The following is a 14,346-nucleotide window of genomic DNA, read 5'->3' as shown; positions in this document are numbered from 1 at the left end:
GCTGTCCTCTTCTGCCTACACCCACACTCCTTTGACCTTGTTTGCTTGTTTGTTTTTGTTGCTGTTTTGCCAGTGAAACTTAGTTTAGAATAAAACAAACAGGAATTACTCATCCAGGACCCAGAAGGGAATTTTGGGGGGTACTACTGTGCTGAAGTCCCAAATAGAACATTCTATTCTGCACACTCCTTCCCAGCCAAGCACTGCTGGAAGCCTTTGCTTCTCTACTCCAAGGAGGGATGAGCTGTGGGCTTTTGCTTGCACACCCTGGCCTGACTGCTGCATGCAGCTCTGGACGAGTGGAAGCCGCTTGCTGAGGCCAGCCAAGCCACCTTCCGGCTGGGCTCAAATTGCTTGCTCTGTGGCTGGGCTCGAATTGGTTGCTCTGTGTACCACTTAGGAGCTCTGAACTAAGAGGACTGAGTTAGGAATCTGGAAGTTAGAAATTGATGGTGGTGGGAGGTGTCAACCTCTCTCAAGTGATAATTTATAGGGTAGGCCAGAATAAAATTGCACAGTTATCTTGCTGTGATCTATTACTATGCATTAATATTTTCCAATACAAAAACACAGTACCCTGTGCACTGGTATCCCTGGTGCCCGCATATGCTGGCACTTGCCGTGTTCTAAGAGAAATTATATGCACATCTTTAAGACTAGTGGGAACAAAAGGGTTTGTGTACAGAAAACAATCTTATTCTATCAAAAACTCTGTTTATAGTCATTCAGTTTAAATATTTGAAAGTTCAAAGATGTTTATGTAAACTTACCTATGAGACAGGTAGTCTTGCAAGATTGACTAAGCTCTTAAGAATGTGGGACAATGAAGGCTGTGTATCTTCACATATTACTCTAGAATTTTTATTTCATTCATATAGAAGGTGGAGCACACAGGTTACTGTAATTCATTCTTGTGTTTAGGGCCTGCAATTTGAAATAAACTTTAATGGTTTTATGTATCTGTTTGCGTATTGAGTGTGTGTGTGTGTGTGTGTGTGTGTGTGTGTGTGTGTGCGTGTGTGTGTGTGCAGACCATCCTATGCATACGGAGTTCAGAAGACAAGCTCAGTGTTGGTCCCTTCAGCATGTTTGAGACGGGGATTCCCATTGTTCATGGCTGAGGGTTGCAGGCCAGCTGGCCAGCAGCTTCCATGGAGTCTCCTGTCTCTCACTGATCGCAGTTCTGGGATTGTGTGTACATTGTCAGGCTGCGTTCTTACATGGGCTCTGCTCATTTAAACCCAGGTCCTCACTTTTGAGTGGCAAGGGCTCTGCCCATAGAGCCATCTCTCCAGCTCTTGAAATAATTCCTAAACACAAGTCTACGGAAGAAAAAAAAAAGTCTAGACTTTTAGATACTTTCAGTCAAGCTGAGCTAGCGCCGGTACAGTGTTAGGCCTTAATCCAAGACAAAGTTTATCTGTTCCAAGCAATCCAGGAAGTCATCTGGCAGTGCACGTGCAGTGGTGCATAAACAGCTTAGGTAGGGATGTGATGTTGTTAGGGAGACTCTCGGGAAAGTCTGGGAAGATATGAGATTTGTATTCAAGAGATTAAACATTTACCAAGAAGGAGAGTCAGTTTGCTAGTAAATACTTTAGGTAAAGACTTCCTTCATTTAGACACACCTAAACAGAACATTCTTGTGTTGGAGATAGATAGGTAAGACACAGCCACCTGCCAACTGAGGTGTGCCAAACCCGTAGTGGAGAAAGGAGCCAGCCCTTGGGTGATTCAGAGTAGACTGTGTTTTGTAATAATCATCTAGCTATTTCTGATCTCACGTGTATTCCTGCTCCAGTGTTTAACTATGTATTGAGCAAATATGTGCTCATCGTAACGAGGGTCTTAGTGTCTTCTACTTGCCAACTGCTTTAGCTCCTGAGCGATTTCACTGGCCCTGCCTTTGGTGAGACAGGGTCTCATGTAGGCCTGGCTAGTCTTAAACTTGCCATAGATAGCCAAGAATGGCTTCAAAGTCCAGATGTGCCCGCCTCCACCTTCCAAGCCTTGTATTACAAGTGTGTGCCACCACGCCCAGCTTAGTGGGTGTGTTTGAGTCAACATTGCTTGGTCCAAGTGTAAGTGTGTATTGTTTGATTATCTCTTTGGGGCCGAGGGCCTGTGTGGTACAGAAGTAAAGTAACGATACACACTCGGGAGCCGGAGGGATCACTGAAGACCCGTCTGATGGTGACAAGTGAAGACACTGCCTCAGTGGGGCTGCTGGGAAGGCTCCAGTTTTCTCGTGCTTTATTAACACGGTGGGAGCAAAACAGCAGATTGCTGTATATGAGGGGATTCTTGTGCAGGGTAGAAGCACTTGGAGAGAGAAAACCACATTTTGATGAAAACTGACAGGTGTGTACTGGGGAGGTGGCCCCACAGCTAAAATGCTTGCTACACAAGCAAGAAAACCAGAACTCTGATACACAAAACCCACAGAAATACCAGGCGTATGTGTTGGCTGGCCTAAAACCCCAGCCTTTAAAGGTTCAGACTGGAGAGCCCAGAGGAAGCTGACTCGGGAGACTTGCCATACCACCAAGCCCTGGGGTCAATTGAGAGACCCTACCAAAGAATAAGGCGTGAGTTAACCTCTGGCTTCCACATGCAGGCATACACACGTGAATGAACAGGTATCCACATGCATGCACGCACACACATGCACACATATGTACAACACACAAAGAAAAGAATAAACCTAACTGATCTATTATAAATCCAGAATCTCTTCTACTTAAGAGATCACTAGTAATTTTAATTTAGAACCCACTTTTTCTTTAAGATAAACTAGTTATTAAATTATTGAAAACACTTCTGTAACAATTCTCTTTAGAATTTGGTTACCAATTTCAAATAATTCACCCATACACCAGCCACCCACACACTTGCTCTTAGCATTGTTAGTTGATATCCAAGGTTCGTCACTCTTGGTAGCCATGAGAATTTCCTTGGGCATTTTTGACCCTTTAGGTATCTGCCTGTCGAGTGTTGATTTGGGATCTCTTTTTAAAAATGTCATAAACAAGAAGTGCTACTACCAACACGAATTTTCTGAAAAGAGACCTCTGATATTTTATTAAATTCAAGGGAAAAGATTCCCTACTTGTTTGCTGATTTAAAAGAAAAATCTGTCAGGTTTTACCAACCATCATTACAGTCCACTTAAGTGGTTAGGTAAATCAGGAAGTCTTAAAAGTGGAACATTCCCCAAAGCCCAGATTGTTTATACAAATAACATTTTCTTTTGAACTCTGTGGAGGAAGCATATTTTACTCTTTAATAGCTCTCAGTTGGACAATTGAATTATTGTTTTCCATTTCTGCTGTTTCTTGTTTCTTTTTTAACCACCCTTATTTTTGTACCATCACGGAAACCACCCACAAATAATGCTGGAAACAGCCAAGGGCGGCTTAGAAGGGTGTTCCTAAATTAGCGAAGAGTGAGCATGCTACTTTAGAAAGATCATATGTCAGATTTATATTTATTTATTTTGTCTCACCTTAATTAGTTTCCTTTTTTTTCAGACAGGTTCTCATGTAGCACAAACTAGCCTGTAGTTCACTGCATAGCCAAGAATGGCCTTGACATTCCAGTCTTCTCAAGGGCTTGGTTCACAGGTGTGGGCCACCATGCTCGGTTCATCTGCATTTTAAAAAACACAAGTTAATTAGAAATTAGTTTGTATTTTCTTAATTTCAGAGTTTGATGAAAGACAATTCTAGGAAAACTTGCCATGTCACAAGCCTGACAAAACAGATTTTTTTGTTGTTGTTTGATTTTTTTTTCTTATTGATGTATACAAGTCCCCCCAAGCCGTGTTTCTTTTGTGTTTCATTTTATTCTACAGAGAGCTCCATCTGTATCCTCTAACTGTTTGAAGGAAATAAGTTTAACCTCTCAATAATGTTTGTTGAATGCCTGGCCTCCCTGCAGTTCCCCCTAAACCTTTAGAGAAATAAGCCACATAAAGATAGGTAAACAGAATTTTAGAGCCACACTGAAAAAGGCACTAGCTGGGCATGGTGGCCCATTCTGTAATCCTAGCTACTCTGGACCCGAGACAGGACGATGGTGAGTTCAGGACCAGTTTGCGATACTCAGTGAGACCCTGACTCATGTTTAGATACATACAACATGATTTTTTAGGTATGGCAGTCCAAATTTGGGGAAGTAGCTCGCACATACATAGATACTCAGACATGTATGCACATGCATGTGATTATTACATATGTGTTAGAAACATGTGCGTTTCCTAATGTTTGTAAATATGAAAATAAATTTCAAAATATAATTGAAGATGCTTTCCTATTCTTTTGTTATGGACTAACTGTTATATTTTAAACTATGTGAATCTGCATTGGGACAGAGTCTTGGAGGGTAATCCAAGTTTTTGCAGTGTGCAGACTCAAAACTAGTAAGGTTGCAATACCCCTTTAAGATGACTTTAAGAAGGCTGATGGCATATGACTTTAAGAAGGCTGATTTTAGATAGGTAGCTCAGGATCAAAAGGACTGTCATCTATTGTTAGTAACACCGTTATCTCAAAAATAATCTCAGCAAAAAAAAAAAATGGTTTTACCACAAAATAAATGCAGGGGTCAGCTAAAAGTTAGAATGTAGCAACATAGTGTGTGCAAACTCCAGTGAATACAAACTCAGCTCCAAGTTCACTGTCCACCCCAAGTCAATATTCCTGGTGCTTCCTTGGCCGTGAACAGAACAATCAAAAAGTTGGGTGACCTGCTTGAAGCATGGGCGCTGTGGCAGCTGTGACTTACTGAGGACAATAATAGGAAGATTGTCTCTTTGTTTTCTCTCGGAGCAAGAGCCAAATCGGGACGATTAGAGTCAGAAACCTGCTTTGTAGCTTTCTCTCTCCACTCTGGAACTTGCCTGTGCTTGCATTTCCTGTCTGTAAAACTCTTTATTCATTAGAACTTAAAAGGCTGCCATGACTGAAACGCAGTGGCTTCGGCCATTTATATTCATACTTTCATTGGGGAAAGCAACAGTAAAAGTTACCATGAAATCAGAGTTCTGTTGAGTGTGTCGGTTGATACAGGAGCAACTTACATTGTGGCAAGACCAAATCCAAGATCAGTCAATCTTGACTAGGAGGGAGGGAACCTGAAGGAAGCTGTCTCCGAGACAGTGCTATTTAAAGCAGGTGTGGAGAGGCAGCCGGTGAAGAGAGAATACATCTACAATCTATGGAAAGGACAATGTGGCAGCTATAGTAACTACTTTAGCATGCAAATGACTAAAATGACTGGCAGGAACAGTTCTTGGGGAGCAGGGTTTATTGTGGGTCACAGGTTGAGATTGTTTCGGTCTGCCCTGCCAGGGAGGGTATACTGGAGTTTATGGTAGTGGAGTATGGCACAGGCTCCTCCCATCGTAGACATGATGGGGCATGTCCTTCTGTATTATATGTATATCTCTCTTATTGGTTGATGAACAAAACACTGAGTGTTCAGTAGCCAGACAGGAAGTATCGGCAGGGCTACCAGAGAGGAGAATTCTGGGGAGAGAACAAGAGAAGAGCCTCCAGAGAGATGCCATGTAGCTGTGGGGAATATAGGATGTGCCAGGCATTCTCTGGTATGGCGAGGTCATGTAGAAATACATAGACTAATAGTAATGGGTTAATAATTAAGAGAGAGCTGGCCAATAAGAAGCCTGAACCATTGGCCAGCAGTGTTATAATTAATGTGAGCCTCTGTGTATTTATTTGGGACTAAAGGGCTGGGGGACCAGGTGGGACAGAAACTCCGTCTACAGTGGACTACGAAGCAGAAGAGGACTGGGGATCCAGGTCTGGGCTATAACCCATGAAGACCCCCTCTAGTGGACTACTCCTACAGACTGTCACCACCTGAAGGTCCCATGGCCTCCCTCCAACTGAGGGACCAACGCTCACAGCGAGAGCTTGTCAGACACTGCTCAGATTCAAACTGTAGCAACGGCACCCATGTGGGGGGAGGAGGCGAGGGGATATGCTGTGCACAGCGTCTGGGCAGACACACGTGGGAGATCTTTACCTGAAGGCACTGACGCCATCACAAAGCACTAATCAGAGAGGTCATGTGACTGCATTTGTATTTTCAGAGGGCAGTGTGGCAGCCTTATGGAAAATGTAAGAAGGCTGCTGCACGCTAGCTTTCTCACAATGTTTCATTTGGCTGTTTTCTGGGTGTGGGTCCACAAGGCAACGGGCTGTGAAATCCTGACTCAAAGGCAAGTTGTCCATACCTGGCTGGTACACACTCACATTACTATGAACAGTCATCACAAGAACCTCTCATGGCCGTGTGTGTGACTAGGATGCTCTTAGGAAATGCATTTACATGTTTGCTTAGAACTTTATAGTCACCACAAGAACCTCTCATGGCCGTGTGTGTGACTAGGATGCTCTTAGGAAATGCATTTACATGTTTGCTTAGAACTTTATAGTCTTTCAGATTTTGGCTAGTACAGACACATGTATTACTTTTTAAAAAATTTGTGTAAGTATGTGTCCATCCATACACATGCCTGCAAGTACCCTCAGAGATAAGAAGATAGTGATGAATTCCTTGGGGCTGGAACCATAGGCAATGTGAACCACCTGACTGTGGTGCTGGGAACCAATCTGTGATCATCTGGAAGAGCAGCAAATGCCCTTCACCTCCAATCCATTGATCCAGCTCCCAAGCCAAGGCTTTTTCAGCACATGGAGGTCTGCTTTGGAGACAGGCGCCATCTGCACTTGTTCACTGAATATGAGTTTCGCAGAGATCCGCTCAGGAGACCTGTCTAATCAGCGTCTTCCTAGTCCACTTGTGAAGTCTAACTTCACAGCTGGTGATGACGCCAGCCTAAGTTCTGCATCAACTCTTAAAACTACTCAGGATAGTGTTACATCACAGCTGCTTTCTTGAGGAGTAGTTTATGCTTTTCTGTTGGGAAGTTATATGTTTTTAAAAATTTCTAGTTATCATTCCCTCTTTTCCTCTACGGCCATGTGGGTAGAGATGGGGCTTTGCATGAGCTGCTGACTTTGTTGTGTGTGTGTGTGAGTAGGAAATATTTCTCACACAGGAGTGTTGCATGGTTTTGTAGAATGCTGACTTCAGTTTATTAAAGAGGGAACAACACATGGTGAGCCCAGCAGCAGCTCACTGTCCTTTTCCTTTGAATTTAGAAGCACAGTGACATTCTGGACTCCTAGCATTAGGCTCCTAGGTCATGAGGACAGACTTTAAGTTCACTTGCTAAGCATTCAGTGGGTGCTACATAGTGCATAAGGATTCCAGGATCATTTGGAAGCTGAAGAATTGAAAAGAAACTCATAGGAGTTGTTGGAAAACAGATGCAAGCTACAAAAGGAGAAAATGAGTGGGGAAAGGAGGCAGTGCAGATGGAGAAGTGTGGGGGGAGAGGATGGTTGACTAATAGACCTAGACAGTAAGTCCTGGGTAGCTGACTAGGCAACGTGACCAATGAGCAAAAGGAGTGGCTTGGAGCAGTTTCTCTATCACGGATGTAGTTCGCGCGTGTTTTGCAGGGGCTGTGAGAAGAGCTCTGAGGTGACCTTTGAGTCTTGCAACTCAACTGAAGCTGCTCTGTCTTACAAATGAGCTTCGTAACAGAAGCAGGAATGATCTTTACAGGTCTTCCTGGAGTGCCGAAGATGTAGCTGAGTTGGTAAAGTGCTTGACCAGCGTGCACAAAACCCTGAGTTTTGTCCCCAGCGCATCATAAACATAGCAAGATGGCAGTCTATTTAAGACCCAGTCTCAATGAAAACAAAGCTATTACACTACATTGTTCACCACTATGTGTAGTTCGAACCTTTCATCTCCCACACAAAATATGCATCTTATTTTACTTACTGTCTCAGCAATTCCCAGAGTGCCTTTCGCCAGAATAAGCAGGGGAGTCTGTGCCCCAAGGTTGGGGGTCTCTTAGCCTTGAACTTTATCTTGACTCTTGGTTGCTGTGGGAAACTGTTACTAGGCACTTAGGCCTATAACCAGCCTCCCCACCCCCCATTTTCTCTCTACTTTAAAAGAAATTGGGGAAGAGAAATTGTAGAAGGGAAATGGATTTATTACATTTTGCCCAGATCCTTGGGGCATCTAATCCAGCGCATACCTGTAGCCATCTGGTAAATTAGAGAAAGATATGAGCCAAAGGCTAGAACATGTGTAAATATAACTGTGACATGTTCCTCCCCAGAGAACAGGAATCCTGGGAACCTGGTTTTCTCCACTTTTTGATACAAAAAGTTTTTTACTAAAGTCCAAGTCAAGGAAAATGGAAATGAAAGGCCTCTCCATTTTATTCTTGAGATGAGGTCTTCCTAGGTGTTTGTGGCTGATGGAACTCTCTCTGTAGATGAGGCTGGTAGCTGTGGCTGGCCTGGAACTTGCTCTCTAGGTGAGACTAGCAGCTGTGGCTGGCCTGGAACTTGCTCTGTAGATGAGGCCGACCTCTAACCGATAGAGAAGATTCACCCAATTTTGAAAGAGAAAAAAATATGGGGTTTTTGTGGGATGCATATAATCCCTACCCATTTTTGGTTTGACAGATCTTCTAAGCCCATTATTTTGACACTAATCCATCCAAGGAAACAAAAGTTGGTGGACTGATAAGACAGGGTGGGTACAGCATCTCTCTGGAATATCTCTGGAGGCTTTTGTCCAGGACAGTCACAAGAACCATACTATAATCAATAGGGGTCACTCATGCAGATGATGATTTGGTGGTCCCAGGTGTAGCTACTAGTACAGTGACCCATGCTGTTTAGTCTGTATGCCTGGAGGGAAGTCTAGTTGTTTCCTGCCATTTGAAGCCTGAGAAAAGACTTTGTTCATAGGGCATGCCCCTAAAATAAGTAAGAGAAGAGGATGCTGTGAAAGTTTCCCAGGAATGCAAGAAACAAAACCAACCTTTCAAACTGAAATGACATAGAAGGAATGGTTTGTACCAGCTTTGGTCTGAGTGGAGTGCTTAGGTGAAAGCCAGGGCAAAACTGCTTTGAGTGTACCAAAGCCAGAGAAGGCTCTGGTGGTTGGGGACACCAGGAGGTAGCCAGTAGAGGGGTCAATTTGATTTGGGTCCTAATACTTAAGAGAGATGAAGGTGGGACATAAAAGAAATGTAGAATATGAGAACATCTAATAGTTTCACAGTAAAAAGACCAAGACTAGAAATAACAGTGTCTTACACTGATACACTTAGCCAGTTGCTCATAGCTACATCATGGAGATACAGGTATTGCTTATAGCAGAGAGGGTCATATATCAGATATCCTGCATATCAGGTAGTTACATCATGATTCGTAACAGTGACAAAATTATGGTTATGAAGTAGCATCAAAATAATTCTATGGTTGGAGGTCACCACAGAGTGAGGAACTGTATTAAAGGGCTGCAACATTAAGAAGGTTGAGAAACAATGGTTTATTTTATAGTATGAAATTTGGAATTTATTTTATCTGCCAGAGATTTGAGCTATAACATGATAAAGTCAAAGGAGGCTCTGTCTTAGTTAGGGTTTTTATTGCTGTGAGGAGGCACCATGACCACAGTAACTTTTATAAAGGAAAAACATTTAATTGGGGCTGGCTTACATTTTGAGAGGTTTAGCTCATTATCATCATGGTGCAGCTTGGTGGCATGCAGGCAGACATGGTGCTGGAGAAGGAGCCGAGAGTCCTACATCTTGACTTGGAGGCAACAGGAAGTGGTCTGTCTCACTGGATGCGACTTCAGCATATATGAGACTTCAAAGCCCGCCTCCACAGTGACGCACTTCCTCCAACGAGGCCACACCACTTAATAGTGCCACTCCCTTTGGGGGCCACTTCCTTTCAAACCACACAGCCTTGCAGGAAGATTTTTATGTGGTCATATGATGTGCTGAGGATTCACAATTGGTGCTCTGCATGCTGGGAAAGTGCTCCAACGCTGATCTGCAGTTTGGTCTCTACTGATGATCATGCTATGCTTTCATGCTCAAAATGGGTTAGAGTCCCAGATGCTGGCAGGAGATCTTTTTGAGTGTGGACAGAGAAGGGGAGAGGAGCGAGATTGGCATGTGGGGACTGGATGTGTGGAAGGAGGAAGTGAAAATCATCCTTTAGTTGAGCTGTTGATGGGGAATCATCACCACATTAATGTGCTTGCACGGTAAGAGTCCCTGTGGGTGAATATTAATTGTAAACTAAGTTTTGGTACATATTGCTTGAAATTCAAGCAAAATCTGGTTGGAAATTTCTAGCCAGTAATTTGACTTGGACAATGACTTGGGGCAATAGGGTTTCAATTGCAATAATGGGCACGTGCGTGTATTTCAGGTGAACTAATTGGACTCAAAATTTAACTAGGGGTCATCAGTTCGATGGCTGTGAAAGTTGTTAAGCCAATGTGCCTCAGTTTAGCCATCTGACAAATGCATAGAATACTGATAGGTTTGTGTGTTTGCATGTGACTTTCTCATGAGATATGGAGAGCAATAGAGTTTTTGCACAGTGCTAGGACCTGAGTCAAGCAAATCCATTCTTCCCACCCAATGTCTTTCTTCTTGCTCCTCCTATGACCTTTGGGAAATGGGTTGCTTCATGTTAGTATGCAGAACTGTGTGTTTCAGTTATTGTTAACTGTCATCTAGACACAACCCAGAGTTACCTAAGAAGGGGGGTTCCTCAGTTGCTTAGATCAGATCAATCTGTTGGCATGTCTCTGGGGATTTTCTGGATTGTTAATCCATGTAGGAGGACTCAGTCCACAGTGGGTGGTGCCATTCCTTAGACAGGTGGTCCGGGCTATGCATGAGTCTAATCTAGAGCCAGCAAGCAGCCTTCCTCTGTGGTTTCTTCTTTAAGTTCCTGACTTCCTTCAATAATGGATGCTGGAATAAACCATTTTCGCCCCCTAAGTTGTTTTTTCTCAGAATGTTTTATTATAGAAACAGAGAGAAAACCAAGACATTGTGTGAGGAGGGAAAGGTGACAATGTGAGGAGGGGTGAGGGGAGAAACGGAAAAGCAGGGTTTGTGATGGGATGGGAAGCTCAAAGGCAGTGCTCTCAGCTCCAGAGAGGAAGGGCTAGCAGCAGACAAGCAGACAGCGCTGATCAGGACTCCCTAGTGTCTCTCTGAGGAGCAGGAAGGCCAGGACATCTGGTGAGAATGAGGGGAATTTTGGGTTGGGTTCTTGAGAAGGAACATTCTTTTGAGTTAGCCACTGTGGGAAATAAGATTTGGAGTAAACTCGGGTTGAATAAAAGGATTGCCAGAAACACAAATGAAAGGGGTTAGATAGCTTGAACTTTTAGCGTCCTTGTGAGTGTGTGGCTCACAGCCAGAAGGTCGCAGTGAGTTGGGAGGCTGTGGAACAGTGAAGCTGGGCAGGCGAGTGGTTGTTGAGGCTTGCAGAGGGGGGAGCAGGAGGGCTGGGTGCAGAGGAGTATGAATGGGGCCACAGAACGTGAAGGATTGCTAGCTGGGAGGTCAGCTCTGATGGCAGCAAGCCTGGCGGTGTGTGTGTGTGTGTGTGTGTGTGTGTGTGTGTGTGTGTGTGTGTGTGTCCCGTGTGTAAGTGGGTGGTTTTCATTAGAAAATTCCTGATGGGTCCCCTGAGGCCGGAAACTTGCTGCCTACTCATCCTCTGTGCACAGTTCCAGGATTGTTGTCTTTAAATACAGTGACTCTCTCTCCTAATCTGATAGGGTAGCAGGCTGGCACTGCTGTCCCCTTACAGTCATGGTTGGCAGGAAGAGGTTGGAGTAGATCAAGTTAAATTCCTACTTCCTCACCCATTCGTTCTGGGCCTGTGCTATCCGGCCATGCAGCCTTCTTCTCTTTCTCCTCTGTGAAACGACGCTAAAGCGTCATGTCTTAGGTGGACATTGGGTAGTTGGTGTGACACCAGAAACAAGTTCTTGAGGTTTGTTAACATCTTACTGCATGTTTGGAAAGAAAACAAAGTCTATGACTTGAAGATTTCATATGCATACTGCTGGCAAGATCTCAACTAAAGGACTTGTGAAGAATTCAGAGGAAACGTGTGTAATACATGTGATGACGCTGAGTAAAAAGTCAGCTGAAACAAAGTTTAATTCTGCGGCATTGTGAGATTGCTCTTTTCATATTTTTACATATTCACTTGTTAAAATGTGGTCTTTTATATAATGCACATGTAACAATTATGTATATAATCCCAGCATACACACATATATAACTGAACTAATGTAATTCCATTCTTGTTTGGTATTTTCTTTTTTTCTAAGATTTATTTAATTATATGTGTTTGAGTGCTTTGCCCTCATACATGTACATGTGTGCAACAAAAAAGGCAGTGCCCATGGGGATCTGAAGAGGGCATTAGAGTCACTGGCACTCGAATCACAGGAGATTGTTAGCTTCCACAAGGGTTCTGGGAGCAAAATCCAGGTCTTCTGCAAAAGTAGCAAATGCTTTTATTTTCGGAGTCATCTCTCCAGCCTGTATGGTGCTTTCAAAGTAGGGGTTATGAAAAGATTCTTCATCTGTTAAGAGAGCTTACCAGGGAACAAACCATTAAGTGTATAGAATAACATTATTTCGGGACATTCATTGCCTCTTCCCTTCTTTGAAGTAAATTTCCTCAATTTTATAGTAAGTAATACTGATAGTAAGTGGTAGCAACAGCAAGCTCTCCCTTCGTCTCTCTCTGTGTCTCCCCCCTCCCTCTCTCAGAGATAGTCTTATGTGTCCCCAGGCTGGTCTCAAGCTGAAGGTGACTCCTATCTTCTGACCCTTCTGCCTCCACCTCCTAAGCATCTGCACGCAGGCAGGCATCGCCAGGCTGGGTTTATGCTGTTCTGGGTGGGTATGGGTCACGGGTGGATTCCAGGGCTCATGCATTCTAGAAAGGACCGCCTGAGCTGAACTCCATCACCAGTCCACAGTTAAGTCTCCAACTTGCTTTCTTCTCTTGAGCCCAGACGCTAATGCCAGTGAGTATGAGGGAAACTGGACCAAGAGTCCACTTAGGCCAGGAGAGAGTGGAAGCTGCAAGATGTGGTCATGAATTGAGGATCTCATCCCAGATGTACAGAGGTAGGCAGGGTTAGGATGCACACCCGTAGGCCTGCTTAATGATGTTACAGGTGCCCGAGAGCCTCGGAGATACCAGGACCCGGCTGTTGAGGAAAGCGTTTGGGGATTTAGAAAGATACGGGTCTATAGACTGTAACTCCTGCGAAGGTTCTGAGAAGTATGGGTGCAGAGATACAGGACCCAAGGAAGTGAAAGTGACCCTCAGATCCCAAGAGAGGACTCCTGTGTGGAGTCTGGGCTGTGATCTGCTCAGATAAAGGAGGCCTGTGTGACCATAAAAGAGAAGTCCCAAGATGGGGCCCACAGGGCATTCCTGACTCTGTGTGGAGGACCAGGTCAGCTCAGCTTGGTACAAGTTCAGTTTCGCTTTTCTGTTCTTCTCTAGGCTGTGAATTTATTGCTGTTTAATACTCAAGTAGGAAACTATGCCATAATATTTAACAATTACGATAGTTCTTACATTTATTAATTTACATGTATGTGTGTGTGTGTGTGAGAGAGAGAGAGAGAGAGACAGAGAGACAGACAGGCAGAGAGACAGAGAGAGACAAACACAGAGAGAGACAGAGAGAGAGAGACAGAGAGAGACAGAGAGAGAGAGACAGAGAGAGACAGAGACAGAGAGAGAGACAGAGAGAGACAGAGAGACAGAGAGAGAGAGACACAGAGAGAGAGAGAGCTTGGCTTCCGAGAGAGAGAGAGACAGAGACAGAGACAGAGACAGAGACAGAGACAGAGACAGAGACAGAGACAGAGCTTGGCTTCCAAGGGGCTGTGAAGTGTCAGAAGAAGAATGTCTATGAGTGTAATGTGTATTTATGGAGACCTGCCAGCATTTGACAGGGACCATTTATACTCCTACCTTGACCTCCATGGCACCCCCCTCCACATTGCCATGTTGGTTTAGGAAGCAACTTAATGGCTTTGGGAATATGTCTCTGTGGAACTTGAAGCCACAAATGGAGTGGAAAGTGTTATTTGATGTTGTGGCGTCCAGAAAATAACAACTAGGGTTGTGGTCATAAATAAGGTCAGTATGTCAGTGGATGGTCTGTCACTAGAGATGTTCATCGCAGTCAAAGAGTAGATACCCAAGACATGATGGAGAGGCGGGCCAGGTTTCACGCCCCTCCCCCTGTTTCATTGACACAGTGTTCACTGCTTGGGCGTGCCACAAGCAGGTTATGATGGAGAGGCGGGCCAGGTTTCACACCCCTCCCCCTGTTTCATTGACACAGTGTTCACTGCTTGGG

The 14,346-nt window shown here is 44.2% G+C and overlaps 1 protein-coding gene across 2 annotated transcripts in view; it reads left to right on the top strand.

The window, feature by feature from the left end:
- The window catches only part of Arhgap42 (Rho GTPase activating protein 42), a 226,544-nt gene that overhangs the window by 67,472 nt on the left and 144,726 nt on the right, over positions 1-14,346 (top strand). The gene's annotated exons all lie outside the window — the stretch shown is intronic.

This window comes from Mesocricetus auratus, unplaced genomic scaffold, assembly GCF_017639785.1.
Source record: "Mesocricetus auratus isolate SY011 unplaced genomic scaffold, BCM_Maur_2.0 Super-Scaffold_100040, whole genome shotgun sequence".
In the NCBI taxonomy this organism is placed as follows: Eukaryota; Metazoa; Chordata; class Mammalia; order Rodentia; family Cricetidae; genus Mesocricetus; species Mesocricetus auratus.
The sequence above is the reverse complement of the archived record's forward strand: the minus strand, read 5'-3'. Positions and strand labels throughout refer to the sequence as shown.